We start from the raw sequence: 13653 nt of genomic DNA on the forward strand, positions 1-13653 counted from the left end.
CATTTCCACTGTTGGGAGCATGTGACCCCCTCCTTTTCTTCCTTCGGGGTTGGGACTTCTTCTCATATCTGTATAAAGTTTAAGCTATTAAAACTGTTAGTCAGTCTTGCTTTTCCCTCTCCCCGGGAACTTTTGACCATCCTTGTTGTGGGCCGCCTTTCATTCCAACAGGATGGGACACTTCTTCTTTTGTACTCTTTTTCATTTAGTTTATAATAAATCCTTTTTTATAATCATTCACCCAGAGCAATAAATCATGTCTCCAAATGAGGTCAACCGCAAATTTGCCGTGACAATACTATCATGTGATTTCGCCTCCTGTTATACCAAAAAGTGCAAAGGGATTTATATAGCTGCAAAACGCAATCTAAATTACACTATTTTGGGCCCAGGGGGATCCACGGATGGTCGAATCCCTTTCTGTAAAATATTATTAAAATAGTATTCAAATTGCCTTAATTTGTGTAATTTTGATTACCAATTTTACGATTCACTGGCCTGTATATTAATAGATCTCCCAGAGTATCAGCTTCTGGTTGGGGGAGACTTTAATACAGTTTGGCTTCATAACAATGGCCACGTTTTCATGGGAGCTTTAATTCCTCTTTAAACCGGAATAAAAATGGATCCCTCTTTAAACTGACCATGTAAACACTTAATTCCTAATGCTAATTTATTCCAAATTAGGTGGCTGGTTTATTCCGATTTTAATTCCAAATTAGATAATTCCTCTTTCTTGTAAACACGCGATACGCCATGTTCACCCCTTGTCCAATCAGAGCCTCCCCACCCCCAGACCTAAAGCAGAATTAACTAAAGCCGAATAAAGGTTGCATCAGAAATCAGAAATAAAACCATATCATTTGCATTAAATCTCAACAAACGCAGAAAATATTGCATTGAATCTCTAGAAATTTCAGCACTAGAGTATGTCGCACAAGCTCAAACGTCTTCTCACAAACCACAAACATCCGACGATGTAAATGTTGACCGTACAGACGAGGATCTTTTGAAAAACCTCCCCCGCAGAGTACTTCTTAAAAAAAATATCGGAGAGTCATGAAGGCTGGAATTCCAAGGGGGAATTCATTTTCAGGGGCAACGCTGTGCAAGGTTCTCACGTGATTGATTTGTTAAAGTATCTCACCCACCCTTTTAAGAAAAAAACCAGGGAGCCATCAGCCATGGGCAGAGTTTTTAAATACTCATAAATACGGTCAGAACTAAACATCCCCTTATCCACAATAAATAACCCGCATGCTCGCGATCAATACCGTCTGCTCAAGAGGGAGGCCGGTGGTTTCCGTGATAAAGAATTTGAAACACCTCGGGAAGCGCCTGAAGGAAAAAGAAGAAAAAAGGCGTTCCGTGCACTATCCCCAAAATGGATTACTCCCGAGAGAATTAGCTGCCGAACGGACTGTTGGAAAACAAATTACTTTATCATCACCATGGATTAACATTTCATCTTAAATAACAGTGATGCATAACACATTTTTTTGTCTTTCATCAATAAAAATGTTTATTGAGCATATTTTGTGAGTGTACATTTTTTAAGCATAATACACGTGGGTAATGGCAAAGCATAAGCATAAAAAAAGTAACTTTTTTTTATTTGTGACAATCTTTAAGCATTTGTAAAGAACAATTCCCCTGTTTTGGGTTGCGATTGAATTCATTTTTAACACACCGCTGATATTTTCTGACATAATCGTACACCATAAGATCATTCTTTATCACATTGTCATCGTACAGAGACAGTGTCTGTTCATAAGATAACCCGCACGCCCGATGGCAGAGATAATAGACACAGTGATGTCCGCAAACCGTTGACAAGAGGTGTTGCAACTGCTTTTTGTGGTATTCTATGTTTTGTGAGAGATCTTCCAAAAACTGTAAGATGGTCGATGGGTAGTGTGCAAAGTCCGGGGGGAATCCATAAGAGTCAAAAAAGGTGGCTTTGCGGTTCTTTTCCAAGGTCAGAGCTAACCAGTGTTCTCCGGGCATGTGACCGGGGTGTGTGTTCACTATAAAGTAGGCGGGTGGTTTAAAAGACGAATTCAGCAAGGGAAGTTGATCCGATGCCCACACTCCGCAGAATACATCCCCCAACAGATTATGCAATAGAGTCTCTAGTTGAATGTTATCCATCTTCTTAATAATAATCCACCAGAACCTGCCTCTTAGCGTTGATCTCCAAAATAGAATCGTAACAGGCGATATGCGTAGTGGTGTTTGGTAGGGGAACTCTAAATCTCATCTCCAGTCTTAGATTTCCGTTTGAAATGTGGGACAGGGCGTCGTTGTCATCGCCTGGGTTAAGATTAAACACAAACAGAGAGTATCCTTCGTTAAATTCCTCCCAGGTGATGCTCAGAGGTAAGGCTTTAAGATGTCTCCCTGTAGCCAGGAACATGTTGTAAAATTCTCTGACGGATAACCCGGCGTTAAATTGCGGCTGGAAAGCCTTAGCGGGGGATCTGTCTGCCGTCCTGACAGAGAACCAGGTATTCAACGTCGTTGTGAATGAAATTAAATGGTGATAGGTCTCTTCTCCCAGTAAAGGCTTCATGGTGTACCATAGCCAGTACCACGTATTTGGGCATGGAACCCAGAAACAGATTCTCCTGGGTGCATATCCTAGAGTTCTCCGGTATATAGTATGTTTTTACGTTGACCCGCGAGAGGGGGTAGAGAGCGTTACCTTTCATTAAGGCTGTGGCGTGACCTAACCGCACGGCCGGGGACACAGAGACTTTTTTTGCAAACAGAGAGGCTTCCAATATTTTCAGATGAAACGTAGAGTCGCAGACTCCGGTGAGGCAAAAAGCGTCGCTAGCTCTGGTCAGTTTAATTCTCAAATCAACCGAATTCAGCAAAAGTCTCTCGCAGAAAAATATACCTCCGTGAAGAGGGCCGAGCAGGTGCACTTCTCTGGAGGTGTTTGTGAAAGCCGCTCTCTTATTTAATCCTTTATTTGGGCCGTTAACAGTCACTGTAGAGTTTATAGCACCGGCAGTATCTTTGTAAAAAAGGCCTGCGCTAAACTGACTTTTCAGAGTGTTCTCTGAAAAGTTGAGAAGAGTCTCAATCATAGCGCGGTAGGGATGTGTAGCGCTAGACTGCGAAATCAGCCTATCCCCCAAAGTAACGTCACACTGACTGAAAATTATATTTAGAGGATAACTGTATTTAGGGCTACGGATGCGTCGTTGGCCAGGTCCGTGCCGTCGTCGTTGGTGATTTTCACACGGAGATGTAAAAGTGTATCGTTCAGTTCCAGATACTTGTCCCCATCGCCAGGGATGAAAAATTCTATAGGTCCTCCGTCGGCGATGGCCGACTAGGGAGAGATTTCAGTGTAGATTTTATCATCAATCGAAAGCTGCGTCATCGGAATAGCGAATATATCTAATTCTGCGAGGGTGCACTCTGGAGATTTCTGGTGCAACAGGGCCATATTTGATTTAATTAAAAAATATCGGAGCTCCGGGTAGACTTGTTCTTCGCACGTCTGCTTTTTGCAACTGGTTTCCTCTTCTTACCGCGTGATCGTTTATTAGAGTTTGAAGGGGCTCGTTCTCTGGGAGGTCGCTTTCTCAATCTACGTGACATGACCATAATACCGCCGCTCCCCTCTTGCTTTGAATCACTGCTTCGTGTCATCGCACGGGCGAACACGTCCGAGGCAATGTTGCTGGCTGCCTCTTTAGTACGTGAGTTTGACCTCCGGCTTGGAAATCCATCTTTTTTTGAATAGCGCTATAGACGAGATAAATATCAGAATTGATTTTTCTAAAAAAAACTATTCAGCTCATTCATAAAGGCTGATATGTTATTGTAATAGCCTCCCCTAAATCTCTGCTGATGTACGATGCTTTCTTTCACTGGTTCTTTGGGTTTTTCCCTCCAATAAAAATAGGCATCATTCTGCACTAAAGGTAAAACCCTGCACGTATATCGGCTGGGTAGTGTGCAAACTTTTGGTCAAACTGAAACCATTCCCCTGAGATGAAATTTGCGTCATGGCTACCTCCCAGCGTCCTTCTAAATTTATATGTTGAGGTAAATCCACCCGGTAACTGGAACTCTTGTTGTCTTTAAAAATGCTGAGGCTGGCGTTGGAGGGAAGGGTGATGAAAAACCCTTCATCCTTTGGGCCGTACATGGTGAAATGATGATTTTTGCCATCTTGTGTAGATCTTTTATACATTTTTCAAATCAGATTCTTTGATCCAACTGTTAAATTTCTCGGGCCAATTTTTCCACTGTACAAAAACCTGTTTTTCACCCTTCAAGGTGCGTCGATTCAGAATCTTCTCTACATGATAGACTCTGTCTTTGTCCATCGTTACTTTTTGCAACTCTGCCTCGTAAAATGAACCTTGGATGGCTTCTCCGTCATAATCTGTTAGTTTGTACACAGCTGGTCTGCGGGGTATACAGTGTGATATTGTAAACATTTCATCTGTAAAACTCTGTTCATATTTTTTTATCAAACACTCCCCTCAACTTTGAGATCCTTCTTAAAATTCATCTTCGGAAGATGTGTTTGAGGTGTACCATACAAGTTTTGAAACACTTGATCGGTGTTGTCCGAGGTCACCTGCACAGGCCTCATTTTAATACTGGTGTGATAGCTGTGATTATAACCTTTCACCAAGTCTTGTAGGACAGTGAGGTATCGCAAAGTGTTGTGTGCTGTAAAATATCTCCACATTCTACCCTTTAAAGTACGATTGAATCTTTCCACCACAGAAGCTTTGAGATTTTCATCAAAACCTCAAAACTTTTATTAAAAAGTTATCTTGCGTTGATAGGAATTTCTTAACATTTTCTACAGGGACAGTCTTTCCCATTTCATTTTGCACACCCCTACGGAGTCTCTCTACACCGCCAAAGCTACCGTGGTGAGCTGGGGTGTAGTATACTTTTTTCATGAAACGTATCTCAGACATGATAAGGAAGACTGAGAAGAAAAGAGAGGGTTTAGAGTATTTATTCATTTTATTAGCGATGCATCAGTCATTTTAAGTATACATATATAGATATAAAACATTAGCAAACAAATTTCTTTTCAAAAAGACAACTAAGTTTTCTTTTTATTTTTAAACGTTTACTTTTTCAAAAACCTACAACTAACATGAATGAATAATTAAAACATCACACAACATACAAAAGTCTAAATCTACCGTTTTATCATTGTTAAAATCTGAGCCAGTACAGAATGATCCACAGTACAGTAAATGACATTGTGTATTTTTTCAAGCTCAAACATGATATTTACAGAATGATTTTTTAGCACAAGTTTGGTGGTAACATCAACGAGTAGAGCGTAAAATGTAAGCAGATGAGATGGTCTCACTGCATGATTAGCCAGGTCTTTTAAAATTTCTTTAAAGCATTCGGACAAACCAGATTGGCACAAAAATACTGTCGCGGATCATCGCCCTCCAAAGTACTGGAGCGGGGTGGGATCTTGTTATTTCCAACAAGTTTTCAGTCTCTCAATGTCATTGGTGCTTGTAGACGCTGAGACACTGTTCTCAATAACCTGACACAATAGCTTAATTAACTGAGAAATTACAATTTGGCTCTCAATGTCGGCGATGACTTTTCCAAAGAAGCGCCCCATTTCCGCTTTATTTCTCAAAAACAGAATCAAGGATTTTTCCAAAATTCGGCCATCTGTTCCAGGTGTTCGATCGTAACCCCTTTTTCGCCAACCAGCGTGTCATACATGTCAAAGATGGTGTCGTGGATTTTGGACGTTGACCTCAAACGGAGCAAAAGAATCTGCACGGCGGCTCTGACTTTGCGTTCCTCCACCGGGATGTTGTAGACTTTCAAGAGGCGTTTTATGGCTGGAATGAACTTGGGGGTGTAGAGTTTTTTCATTAGTCCGTGAAAGTTGTCGTTGTAGAATTCGTGCTCGAGTACATCCAAGCATTCATGCTACCTTTGGCTTGGATGCTCGATTTTGCAACCGTTGCACGTTTCTCTCTTGTACTTGTCCAGAACGTAGCTGAGAAGATGAAGGACGCCCGCTTTTATCGTTTTGGCGAAGTCGAGGGACCCACTGTCAATCACATCCCCGCCGCTACCGCCTGATCTGAGCAGAGTCTGATCCTCAGCACTACTTCCTGCTCCGGGGGGAGTCTGATCTGGCTCGGTACCTCCTGAATAATTGTCTTCTGACATTGTTGATTCAGAAGAGGAGGAGGAGGTGGTTGCGGATGATGAAGAGGAGTCAGCGGTGTGTGAGCAGGGCGCAACCACAATGCAGCAATCTTCCGGTATAGGCGATAAGGACCGAGGGTATGGCGATGGACCTCTGCGCTTCGGTGTGGTTAAAGTCATGTCGGAGAAGAGCTCCTCCGCGTCAGGCAAGGCTGGGGGAGACTCAGGTGTGTCCATAAACACAGCATCCTGGCACTGACTGTTGGCAAAGAGTTCCTGCGTGTCCGTCGACGCCGGAGATGGTGGAGGTGCGCTCATACACACGTCATCATGGAGCTGCGGATCGGAGAGAAGCTCCTGCGAGTCCGATGATGCAGGGGATGGTGAAGGCTCGTCCGAACACTTTGCATCCTGGGAGTGCAGGTCAGTTTCGGGGGTTAGAGTTTTAGAGTAAGGTCCCCAAAACTTTGAAAGGTCTTTAGGAGTCGGACGATTGCTTTTGGTGTTTCTCTTGATAGAAGGCATGATTCTTCCGGCTGCTTTTTCTTTCAGTAGTGGATAACTTACGGTTTGGACCAATGTATTTTACGACTGTAAAAATAAGCCCCTCCTATTTAAAAGGAGGGAGCTAGGGTGGGGGGAGGGTCTAAAATGAAAGATGGTTATTTTTTTACCATCAAAGTGTCGTTCCAGTCGTGGCAACTGTGAAAAAGTAAGGTAATTTTATCATTGATTTCTTCCATTTTTTCTGACCATGCTGGTAGTGTCAAAATGTTGCAAAAAACTCCACATTCTGAGTTGAAAAGATCCAGAACAAAGTAATGTCTTGATCTCTGCTGAGGGGTATTGTCTTTCTGCTTCTTATAACTGGCGCGGTAGAACCAACGGGCTGTGCCTGATGTTTTTGTCAACCAAATACTCACAAATGCTTCTTCTTCTTCTTCATTATTTTTGATGTTTCTAGGGTTAGCTAGTTTTAATACACCCCAGTCATTTGATGACAAATCAGCCACAGACATTTGCATGGTTTCACAAACATTCTTTTGATACAGGCAGAGTTCACCCATCTCATACTTGAATACGTACCCTCAGCTCCCGCGTTCACCATAACTTTCAAGTCACCACTCTTGATGCAAAGAAAATGGAGGTGGTGTCTGAATTCTTTTCAAAAACACCAAAGACTTTTCATGGTGACGGGCAATACGTTTTGATTCTTGTAGAATTGTAACAACAGTTTCACTAATGATACCTGTAGACATGGTGAAGCCTGTGTGTGTGTGTGTGTGTGTGTGTGTGTGTGTGTGTGTGTGTGTGTGTGTGTGTGTGTGTGTGTGTGTGTGTGTGTGTGTGTGTGTGTGTGTGTGTGTGTGTGTGTGTGTGTAAGTCCAAAGGTCGTATGTTCAAAGCACTCTTATCTGCATAGAGACGGCCAGGTTTTTTTTTTTTTTTTCCATTATGGGCGGGGACTAGACTTCCGGTTAGGGAGGCGAGACTTCCGGCTAGGGGGTGGGACAAAGGGTGTGACGTCACACCTGTCAAAAGTTTGACGAAAGGTACATACTATCTCTCTCTCAGAAGTGAAATAAAATTAAAATAAACATTTTGAAATAACCAAATTACTCCAAAATAACAGATACACACACTCGGGGTATTTGGAACCCGCCGACTGAGTTTCAGGTCGAACTCGCACCACGTCTGGGAGATATTTGCTCCACACACACACACACGCACGCACACACACACACATGTTTTTTAGCTTATTTTTATCTTAACTCTGTGTTATATGTTCTATGTCGCACGTTTGCACCAAGAAAAATTACTAGTTTGTGAACTTGTTCTCAAACCATGGCAATAAAACTTATTCTGATTCTGATTCTGATTCAGACTTGTTGGTTCCCTGACCAGGGTATTGGCGACCGATCTGATCTTACTGATGACAGACCTGGTCCATCCCTGGCTGGTGATCCTGTTTTGGGGTCAATGGATGCTGCAGGCGTTGAGCCCAGAGGAACAAAAAGTAAGTGTTATACACATTACTCATATTTCCATGTGTCACAGCTATCAAATTAGGGTCATAAAGATTGTGTGCTCAAAAAAAAATCTGTTTGAAAAAATTGTTTGTAAAATAAATTTTGTCTGCAAAAAAAAGTATTTGTATTTGTAAAAAAACATGATGTGTTTGTTTGACCACCCACAAGTCAGGTATTACTGTAAGAGCTTGGCAGCAATTTCTGGACTTTTGGCTGAATTTAGACAGCTGTCCTCCGTGGCTCTAATCCCAGCTTCTCATACATGCACAGAGACATTCAGAGGTGAAGTAGTAAGTTGCACACCTGTTTGAGGTTTCCTAAATAAACCTCAGACGCACAGCGAGATAGATAGATAGATAGCTAGAGGTTGAGCATGCACTTTTCACTAACCAACACCTAGTGATGGAATTAAGCTTAATTCTGTGATAAAGTTTGAAATAACCTTGTCTTAAGTGCGGCTCTCTACTCACCTGCAAAGAGACTGCGCGAACAGCAAGGTACATGGATGTCAACAGCGTCAACATTATTCACAATTCCTTGTCCTCCACGAGAAATGCTCTGTCTAGTAGAGAAAGCTTCATAAGCTAGTAAAGTACTGTCTGACCAAGGAAGAGAGGGAGAGGTGGACGCACACACACACACACGCACACACACACACACTTCTAGTCTAGTCCTTTAATAAGATTCAGTGGACCAAAATAACCTCAGAATGAACTGGTTAATCTTTTGGGTCAGATATGGTTGGTGCTCTGCCATTGACAAGCTGGAGTGTTGGTGGCCTAGTCCTGGAAATCGCAGGGCATATGGTGGGGTAGTGCTTCTTGAAGGGGGGGGCTCTTTGGGTCCCCTGTGTTCCCTCGGGGACTGCTTGCCTTGCTGTTAATGTAATTAATGTTCATTCCCTTGGGGACTGCTTGCCTTGCTGTAATCTGGACTCCAATGGGGGCTGCATATGCACATTGGAGACCCTGCCCCTTGTCATTATCATTATTATGACTAGTACAGTGCCCGTCGGAAGTATGCATTCATGTGGGAGCATAAGGGGTATATTTGCGGGTGCAATTCTCCTGGTTTAATTCTATGGGACATGTGCATGACTTCATCATCACTTTTATATTTTTTTGTTTAGTGTATTTTCCTGTAACATATGTTTTTTGGAGTCATGTGTATTTATGTATCTTTCTGTTGTCTTTTTGTGCATAAATGTTTGCTGTTTTTTTATTTTAAATTATTTTGTAATGTATGTTTTTTTAAGTTGTGTATTTTTGTATCTTTCTGTTGTGTTTTTGTGCATTTTTTGTATAATTATTGTTTTGTTGCCAATGTAGTGTGATTCTGGAGTCATTTTGTGTGTAAATATTTAGTTTTATATATTTTTAGTAAAAATATTTAGTTTTTGTGTATTTTGAGCCATTTTCATATTTTTGTTGTATTTTTCTGTAATATATGTTTTTTCTCTCTCACACACACGCTGCAGAGAAATGTGTAGCTTTCAACACAGCAGCCAATGCCGTCAATCACTTCCGGGTGAGGTCTGTCCGGTCTAAATAGCGTACGGTCAAACTAACGTTTTGAAACGACATCATCACCAAATAAGAAAAGGGGTTTATTTTCGGGTGCAAAATTAAACAGCGTGTGCGATTTCCCTGGTTTAATTCTATGGGACATGACCATGATAAATATGTTTGTTGTTTTTTTTTTTACTCACTTTTATATTTTTTTGTTTGGTGTATTTTTCTGTAATGTATGTTTTTTGGAGTCATTTTGTGTATTTGTGTATGTTTTGTGCATTTTTTTGTATAATTATAGTTATTTGTTGCCATTTTAGTGTGATTCTGTTGTCATTTTGTGTATTTTTTGTATAAATATTTAGTTTTGCGTATTTTGAGTCATTTTTATATTTTTGTTGTATTTTTCTGTAATGTATGTTTTTTGGAGTCATGATAACCAAACTCCATAGTGATTGTAGCGCCAATCAGAAAAGTAACAAAACTGCGCAAAACAAAACGTAAAGCTCCAAACTACATGAGTGAGTAAGTAAATTAAAGTATTATCTACAATTCGGCTGTCTTTTTTTAAAAAACAAAAATAATTTTTTACCTTCGAACCGAGTGGTCAGAGCTTAGTTTCCGTGCACGGCATCACAGAGAATCCGCAGTTTTCCAGATGGAGTATTGAACGGGTTGAGTTCAATACCGACTCTAGTGACAGTAATTACAATTGCAATTACGCACTTCTCTTCTGCGCGTATTCTCCGGTCCAAACTGCTGACACGCCCACCGCGCGTAAGGAGCCAAAAAGCGCGTATGTGTGAATGAAGGCTGGCTGAAGGAAAAAGGTGGTGATGTCATTTTTTTGGGCTGTCTAGAAATCACGGAACATGGAGTTTTCCCAACGATTGTAAATGTCATTGAAATCCGTGACAACGATAAAGTTCACTTTTAATTTGAAACGCCTTCATTGATAAACAATGTAACAGGTTGATTTGATCAGATCATTGATCAGATTATTGCAGTGTGACTGAGGATCGGCCGCATTCTGTCCGAGTCACAGTTAAAATCTCTCCTTGATCATCATCATCATCATCATCATCATCACTGTAAAGCGTGACTGAGTTAGATGCTGGAGATATGAGGAATTAACGCGTCCACAAAGCGTCCTGCTTTAATACAGAGGGATGTTTACAGTTAAACAGAACTATTAACTTCCATAATACACAGTTTTAAATATAAATAGTTTCAAGTGACCTGAGCTGAGCCTCATTAAAATCTGTGTGGGAACAGTTTGTGGTCCATCCTCATCTGCATATGACAGCTTGTTTCACTCTGTAGTGGATCAAACTGTGACTTTACGTTGGACATAGTACGAAAATAGTTGAATCACTGTGACCAACGTGGACAGAAGTCTGCGTCAGTCACGGTTTTAATTAATCACACAGCAGTAGCTGAGTGATCACAGCTGCTGCTGCACGACGCACGAGTTTATGTGGCTTCAAATGTAACTAAGTCCATATTTCTAGTGCAATATAATGTTTCACCTTATGGGGGCGCTGCACTTATTCCAGGGTTAGAAGCGTGTAAGAGGAAAAGGACTTACGCACACCGGAAAATGCGCGTAAAGCCAGATATGAATGGGAACACCCACATTTCAGGGCTGCTCCACCCACAGTGCGTAACTGGGATGAAGGAATAGCACACAGCCACTGTGTGGCTTTTTGGAGTTACGCACATGGGAGAATAGAGCCCTTAGCTATCTTGGTGGTATAAGGGTGTAGTTATTCACACCATTAGTTTTTCATTTTATGTAACTACTTTTGATTTGTTTTTTGTTCAATTTGTGACAAACTGCAAAATGCCTGTGCAGCGTCAGTCACTTGTCCACTCATTTTTCCCACACCACCGGTTCACTCCCCTGTTCAGCCTCTCACTCTGACCTCACACTAACCCCCATCTCTGTCTCTTTGCCTATTTGCTATCCCCGGTCCCACCGCCGGTGTTATAGTTTAAGTGAAGACCATTTTAACTGGTGACCGACTTTCGGTAGCGTGGCTTGTTGCCACAGCAATGGCAGATGTGTTCAAAAAGGACCAGGGTGCATAGCTGCCCGCGTTGATGTCGGGTATCTTTTATTTACGTTGTACAACTGTTTAAAGTGTTAATATGTGATTGTGTTTGCAGCTCTGTGTGCGGACGCGCTACATGTAGAAAACCGGACTTCTCGGTGCAAAGTGGACTCACCACGGCTGTTGTAAACAGGAAGTTACGTGTCCCGCACTTCTGAATCCCTATGTGTTTTTACAAAATCTACAGTCTGTATAATATGATGAAACAATAAAACAATGAACACGTATATGATCTGTGTCATACAAATAAATAAACAAACAGTTGAATCGCTTCCACTGGGGATCGATCCTTCGTCAATGAGAAAAAATCTAATCTTTACATTCGCTGCATTAACCGCTTGGCCATTGATCAGCTTGCAATATACTGTCCTAATCTTTACATACCGTTTTTATTGGAGGTCGCAGGGGTATTGCACAATTTCCATGTTAACTTGTGACCGCGTTTACCTGAATTTACACACAGAGAAGCTATCTCCATCATTGTTTTTTTCACAAATCACTCTAAGAATATTTTTCAAACAATCTGTGGAGCCAAACTTCAGCGCGGGGCCTTCACTGTCCAGAACTATGTCTTTGTTTCGGTTCAGATTAACTGGTAAAGATTAGAACAGTATATTGCAAGCTGATCAATGGCCGAGCGGTGTGTTGTTACTATTGCAACAACACATCATCAGTAGGGTAAAACTAACCTGTCTCACGACGGTCTAAACTCAGCACACGTTCACTATTAGTGGGTGAACAATCCAACGCTTGGTGAATTCTGCTTCACAATATTTTTTAGATTGTGCATTTATTTTAGTTTATTTAGTTTAATTTTATCTGTTCTAGTGTGACCACGTTCTACACAAAATTTCAAAACACACACACACACACACACACACACACACACACCCCTTACATTTTCATCTTCAAGTTTGCGCTCCATCAAAAATTCTCGCAGCCGAGTATCCATAGTTGATCACTAAACCACAGGAAAACAAAATTAATTAACAAGTAGTAGATTTTCCAGATTCCAATCACCCATTGCCCCATGTGCCCACTATTATTATGTCGTTAAAAGCAACACTGATGCCGCAAATACAGTGTAAATTTATATATTTATTATACCTTTTGGTGCACTCTCAATGCCTCCTGTTTATTTCTGGTGACAGGGGCACATTGTAGAGCTCTGAAATTTTAAACTTGATGCAGCTGATTTAAACATTATACTGAGGAACTGACTTTAGCTCTGACACTGTCCCATTACATTCCACGTCCCTAACGCTAGTTTCTGTAGCCGGGGATCAGATCGCCAAGGCCCCCGCCCTGGACGACTGCCCGATCCACACTGCACCGGCCTTATATGATCCCTCCTGCGGGTGGTGGGCCTACGGGAGGGCTTCTACTCTGGAGTCGCCAATGGTGAGAGGCGCCGGGCCGGGGTGGCTATACTTCTTGCCCCCCGACTTAGTGCCTGTACGTTGGAGTTTACCCCGGTAGACGAGAGGGTAGCCTCCCTCCGCCTTCGGGTGGGGGGACGGATCCTGACTGTTGTTTGTGCCTATGGGCCAAACAGCAGCTCGGAGTATCCACCGTTCTTGGATTCCTTAGAGGGAGTACTGGAGAGTGCTCCTTCTGGGGATTCCCTCGTTCTGCTGGGGGACTTCAACGCTCACGTTGGCAGCGACAGTGAGACCTGGAGGGGCGTGATTGGGAGGAACGGCCCCCCTGATCGTAACCCGAGCGGTGTTTTGTTGTTGGACTTCTGTGCTCGTCACAGATTGTCCATAACAAACACCATGTTCAAGCATAAGGGTGTCCATATGTGCACTTGGCACCAGG

At 42.0% G+C, this 13653-nt stretch overlaps 1 long non-coding RNA gene across 1 annotated transcript in view; it reads left to right on the forward strand.

Moving 5' to 3' along the window:
- LOC114462594 (uncharacterized) overlaps nt 1-12126 on the forward strand; it is a 34891-nt gene extending 22765 nt beyond the window's left edge. Inside the window, exons 3-4 of the long non-coding RNA XR_003673983.1 lie at nt 8086-8197; nt 11888-12126. This is a non-coding gene — a long non-coding RNA (uncharacterized LOC114462594). The remainder of the gene's footprint in view (nt 1-8085; nt 8198-11887) is intronic.
- The last annotated feature ends 1527 nt before the right edge of the window (nt 12127-13653 follow it).

The sequence above is a fragment of the Gouania willdenowi genome, chromosome 1 (assembly GCF_900634775.1).
Source record: "Gouania willdenowi chromosome 1, fGouWil2.1, whole genome shotgun sequence".
Taxonomy (NCBI): Eukaryota; Metazoa; Chordata; class Actinopteri; order Blenniiformes; family Gobiesocidae; genus Gouania; species Gouania willdenowi.